The sequence below is a fragment of the Polistes dominula genome, unplaced genomic scaffold (assembly GCF_049000335.1).
Source record: "Polistes dominula isolate Pdom_NZ unplaced genomic scaffold, Pdom_raw_medaka contig_20, whole genome shotgun sequence".
Taxonomy (NCBI): Eukaryota; Metazoa; Arthropoda; class Insecta; order Hymenoptera; family Vespidae; genus Polistes; species Polistes dominula.
In genome coordinates this window covers 8,803,811-8,810,600 of record NW_028301147.1, presented here as the reverse complement: position 1 = coordinate 8,810,600, position 6,790 = coordinate 8,803,811, and positions in this window count along the sequence as shown.

Genomic DNA, 6,790 nt, shown 5'->3' with positions numbered 1-6,790 from the left:
ACATATCAATAGCATAGAAATAAAAAAGTAAATATATTCAATCATTCGATCATTCGATCGAAAATCGTTGATAAGCATTAAGTGAAAATTGTATTCTTCTGTCAAATTGTCCGTACCCATATATATGTATATATACTAATATATACATACACAAGAATACGTAGAAAATACACTTGTGTCAACCCCCCAGTGGATTCTCGTCTAATTATTATCAGCGTATTTACACGATAAATTACTGATAATAATTGGACTTACAAGCTTGTCCACGCACCTTAATTAGCCGCGCCTACAGCGATGTGTGTTGTTTGTCCGGTCGTAATTATGTCTATATATATATGTTATACGTATATAGGTGGTATGCGTCAGTCGAATCGTGGTTATCACCGTAGCGAATCGAACCTGAAACAAAAAAACAGATATACATATCGAGCGTACGAAAATATATTAGTGACAGATTTGTATTTTTAAATATGTCGTGTAATGTAAGAAGTTAAAAAAAGAAATTAAAAAATTAAAGAAACAAATGATACAAGTCTATGCGTATAAAATTGTAATACGTTATTAATAAGTTTTGTTTGAAATATGGAAAAAAATGTAAGACTCTTGGGACCGTGTTCTTAATTTATTTTTTTTTTCGACGTAACGAATCATAATGTGATAAATAAAATAATAACATTAACGCAAAATGCGAATGAATATTTTCGTTTCTTTTTCTTTTTTTTTTCGTGAAATCGCAAAATAACAACCAGTACGCGGCTTTTAGAAACGAGGGTTGTTAAAATTTCCACTGTACTTCGATTTATACGACGGTACGATGATAGTACGATGAACGACGCGCGACTATCCATTGCAAATCCCGATCCGAGTATTCGAACTGTGCGAGAATACGGTATCGCGTAATAGACTGTAAACGAACGCACATTTAACGAACGCGTATGGCATACCTTTCCACGTTGCAAATCAAAATGAACGTTGTGAATCGGTACGAATTCGCATAGCCGAAAGAGAACAAGAGATGTATTTTAACGTATTTTTAATGTTACATATTACGAATAATGCGATCTTTGTTTAAAAAACGAATAATCGGTCGACTTTTTAATTTGTTTAAATGATACTACATGACTAAGCCCATTATTAGATTCCTCGTTATTTTTTACATCGTTTATCATTATTTTGTAGAAATTGTTAAGTAATTGTTATTAAAAAATGTAAGAATCGTTTGCAACAAATGATTTATAACAATTGGTAAATAATTATTTTCAATATCATAAATAGGTAGAGAAACAATTATCAATAAGTGTGGTCTTTGTTAGAAATCTTTATGATTATTTGTTTCGAAGATATTTACATTGTTATAAAATGTATTTATTTTGACCCACTGACCTACATTTATTCTTAGAATTAAAATGAATTACTATTTTACTATTACAAAGTTTCTTATGACTAGTACGATCAGCTGTTACTACAAAAACGATAGAATATGAATGTAATTTTTAAAATTCGATATTTCGGAAATGGAAAGTCGTCGAGACTTGAAACAAGTACCATTTTAATAGAAAAAACATTATCTTTTTATCTATGTTATCACGTACTATCGATATAATAAGATTCATACTATATCGTATATCGATCCCATATCGATATTTCGTAAATTCGCGTTTCTCAAGTATATTTTTGTTCAATGAACTTTTAACATCAGTTTGGAACAAAAACGAATCATTTCGGTAAGAAAATCGTCCTGCTTTTATTATCAGTATTAAAAATATAATCATAATTATTATAGTTTGTATCAAACAAAAAATTGAATTTTAAAACTTTTCGTGTATAATAATAAAAAGAATTTTCTTATCGCATCATTGACATTTTCATTTTTTTGGTATAACTCAACTTCTAATCCCTTTTTGACAATAAAAACTCAAGCGAGAAAGGCATTCTAATATAGAAAAGCTAGAACTTTGCATACGACAAGGTAGATATTAAATTAATAACAATAATGTTATTCACCGATAAAAGACATTCAAGTAACAGGAACAGTTCGACGAATGGGTACAAACGCTAATTATTTCTACGTCGAAGACAAGGCTTTCTCACGTGTAACTAAAGGAACGAGATTCCAAGAGAAATAGGTAGACGATTATATAGGGATAAAAAGAGAGAGAGAGAAAGAGAGAGAGAGAGGGAAGGGAAGAGAAGGGAAGAGAGTGAGAGGTAGTCATGGATGGGAATGACCGATGGTTTCATGATAAAGATAAAGACAGAAATGGAATAGCGAGGTGTATAGCGGTCGGAGGAATGAGGGGAGGCAGAGGGGAGGAGAGGAAGGGGAAGAACTCCCGCAAGTAGCGGGCTTTGCGATTATACGAACAGGCTTTATAATTAATTCCATTGTTCGAGCCGACTGCGATATATATATATATATATATATATATATATATATATATATATATATATATATATATATATGTAACATTGGTATATCTAGGGCAATGCCAACTATTACGAAAGTCGAGAGAGAGAGAGAGAGAGAGATAGAGATTGTCCATGGGAGAGAGAGAGGTATCGTGTGCATTTCCTTTTCTTACTGAACCACCGTTAATCGCATAAATGTTGTAGCATCGTTGCTCCTCACTAGCATCAATGCATCACACTGCAGGATTAAAGTATCAAAGGATAATACGTACTTTATCCTTTCGAATACAGTACTTGTATGCTTTCTTGATCTCAAACTCTTTCGATTGCTACTTTCTTTTATCCTAACAATGTATATACATATGTGTGTATGTATTACTTTAAGAGAGTAAAAGAGAAAGAGAGAGAGAGAAAGAAAGAGAAAGGGAGTTTCTTCTCTATTATTCAATTGATCGATAGTTCGTCAAAGTTTGTAGAAAAGGAAATAGAAAAAGGATAGAATGTTTTAAGTCGACAAACTGTGCAAAAGTGGTGAGCAAAGTTGTAAGAAACGGGAAAGCTGGTTAACGAAACTAGTTAAAAAGCGAAGACCCTTTCGTTACGCTCGATCGTGCCACAAAACTTTTTTCCTTTCGTAATTTCGTGAGACAAACGTTTGAATTTTAGTTGTTCCTATATATTTCTATCTGTATAATACGTTACGGTTAATGTATTTATTTATTGGGAAAATCGTATATATAGTCCGGGCAACGCATGATAAATATGCTCAAATATAAATTGCCCAATCATAGTGGATATTTTATAGAATGCAAGGAATCTATATATAAAGAGAAAGAGTATTTGTAAACTATTGAATTAATCCAGAAAAATATTTAGAAAATCTTTTAATTTGAAATAGTTTATTCTGCCAATATTTCCTTACCTATTGTTTTTTTTCTTGTCCTCCTTTTAAATTTTCAATAAACGTTCTAGCAAAAAGATTCGATTTTCGATAAAAAGTCCCACGTATATTTCAAACTACAACGTAAGAACACAACGAAAGAAAAATAAAAAGAGAGAGAGAGAGAGAGAGTCTTGTTCTTCTTTCGGTTAGTCTCAACGATCGTCCGAAAGGGTCTCCAACGTAAAGTGAAAATCGAGCTTTAACGGAAGAAATCGTCCGAGTACCGCGATAACGGCTCACTTTTATCGAGTAAATTCACATGGGTTCTTACACTTCGTTGAGAGAAAATGAGAAAGGAAGAGAAAAACAAGAGAAAGGAAAGGAAAGAAAAAGAAAGTGTGTGTGTGTGTGAGGGAGAGAAAAAAGAGAAAGAAAGAGAGAGAGAGAGAGAGAGAAAAAGATGCAGTATTCTCAAGCGTTCACGAAGCAGAAAAGTACAACTTAAAGCTCGCACGCTTGGGTAAAAGAGTTTTCACAAGAATCTCGTAAATGCCAGCTTTCTGCTTGGTCCACAAACCATAGGAAGAAAAAAAGAGAGAAAAAGAAAGAGAATACACACGCATAGACACAAAGAGAGTGGTAGTTGGTATTATACGAAGGTGGACTTGAAGGATGGAGTGTTGCTCGTGCCCTGGAGATTTTCGAAAGGGTAAATGGAAGAGGAATAGAGGGTGGGAAAAGGGTGAGACGAAAAAAACGGGAACACGTTGTGCCGGTAGGTAAAAGGATCTGGAGGATTCGTTTGTAAAGAAATGATGTATGATCTATCCGTGCCATGCCATGTGGTGGCGAGATTTTCAACCCCTTCATCTTAGCGAAGCCTTGGACCCTACCACTATTACTAATACCTAGTACTGCCACTACTACTACTACTTTATTCCCGTCCAGACCACCCTTCGTGCCTTGGCCAACTCTCGCACAAATTGATGGCGAGTGGTCTTCGTAAAAATGGCCGTAATGCATTCCCAAAGTGAAACGCTTAACCCCTTACTCTACTCACTTTCTCTCTCTCTCTCTCTCTCTCTTTCTCTGTCTCTGTCTCTCTTTATTGCACCCAAACTGATTCATCTATCCTTATCTTATTAGTCTTTAATATATCTATCGATAAATCGAATTTTTTACTGAAAATACAATGTTCGTTATTGTTGGATATTACTCAACGATACTTTTTTGTTTTCTTTTTTTTTAATTATATTAAGGAATAAGATGAGGATTCAAAATATTTGATATATAGACATTTTTATATGGAAAGGTATAATTAATATTTCCTTTAATACGTTATCTTATTTCCCTTCGTCAACTTTGTGTGTGCTGTCATTTACGTCCTGTAACAAGAATAAAGCGAACTTTGGCGAGATTATTATGGTGAAGTTCAAATAGTGATATTCACGAGTTGTTTATTCTCTTTTCGTTGTCGAGGTTTAATTTGCCGAGCAATGTCCCATAATTACCTCGTCGAGAAAATTTAGACATTCTGTTTTACTTTTTCTTTTTCTTTTTCTTTCCTTCTGTTTTTTCTTATTCATTTTTGTACTATTAATACAAGCAGAATACGATTAAATTCGTTGGAATGAAAATGACCAACGTTGAGCACGCAATTTTCGTTATTTTCTTCGTTGCGATGAATGATAATAAAAGAAGTTAAATAAAAAACAAGAAAGGAATAAATAAAACAATAATAATAATTGGAAACTCCAAAGGTTCGTGTTTTTTTTTGTCGCGTATTTTATCCTATTTCTGTCGATCGATCGACTTTTCCATCGATGAACAAATATTAATTAATCCCGACCCAAAACACGTTGTTTTTAAAAAGCAATATCTCGCTGAAGCTATGGAATCAAATAGAGACAAGAGAGAGAGGGAGAAAGAGATGATAAGCAAAGAGTATTATTTTACTCAATCAGTGGGTAGTTTTTAAAAATCATAGTTAAAAAAGAAACAAAAACCTCGTAGAATACTTTTTATGTTATCAAAGCAGAATCGGTTAATCACAATTGATCAGTTCGTTTGTTCAGAAATATTTGTCTGTTGACACGGCTAAAAGACCGTGGTACATGGTACCTCTATAAATCTTAAAATGCGGGATACCATCGACATTACGCAGATAAATAAGCTTTTTAATAACGACTAAAGTTTCACTCTAACAATCGAATATCTCATTCACCCGCGAGATCCTTATCGGAACATTTGAAATTCCCACTGAAAGCCCGCTTTTCCGTTCTGACGAATTATAATCGCTTTTATTATCGTTGAAACTCTCGGTTACGTTCAATCCGGTATTTCTGGAATAGGATGTAGTAGGGATAAAAGGGAGAAAAAATGTCCAAAAATAAATTAACGTAGAACGACAGTACCACATCCCGATAACTTTTGTTTTCTTTTTTCTTTTATTTTTTTTTTGTATTTTGTTTTTGTTTTTTTTCGGACAATGCACACAATGCCATACGAATGCGAGGCGCGTAGAATTTCTGTAAAAAAAAAAAAATAAAAATAATAAAAATAAAAGAAAATACAAAAATAGAATTCAAAAATAGAAATTTGATCGTCGAAATTTTCCCTTCCTCTCGAACGTGTGTTCGCGTTTCACCGAGTACCAGTTGCAATGGTTTCCCAACCAAAAAGTAGTGGAAGTTTTTAATAAATGTAAATTTACAGAACAACAACCGACTAGTGTCTATATTCCCGATCCTGAAAAGTACGGTATAATTTTCTACTTGAAGTATTATATGGACCGAAAAGGCTACAATCTAAAAGGTTAACTTTTTTTTTAGCGCAACCAACGTGATACGCATATGTTGCACTTATATATTTGGAGAAAAATTTACGAAAGAGTGGTTTCTTTTTTTTCTTTTTTTGTTTGAAACGATACCAGATAAAGAGAGAAATATATAATAGCATGGTGAATATTAATTTCATTCATTACTACAACGGTTGTCGAGTAATTGTTACGTACTTATGCTTCCAAGAGAGAATCATTGTAGGTAACTTTAGAGAAGGATAAACAATAGCTGTTAGTACTTTCCTTAATTATTTTCTTTGGAGAGAAAGAGAAAAACACATACACACCTGTATATATATATTAGGGTGGGTCAAAAAAATCAATTATTTTTTTTTTTACAAGTGCCACGAAAAAATGGTTGCTAGACATCTTAAAAGAATTCTCACCAAATATGAGCTCTTAATTTTAATAAGAAGATCCTCCGCATCGCAGTTTTTTATTTTTTTCTTAGTCCAATAGATTAAAATTCATACCTCATCATTAATTGATTGTACAGAAAAATGTTCTAGACGAATTTTGTAGGAAATTTAATGCTCTACAAAAAAGGTATTTTATATTTTTTCTGTAAACCTCAGCATTTGAATGATATTGAAGATTTAAATTTGATTATTTTAAGACAAATTTCATTTTTGCTTATGAATTTTATAACTCGACAATAA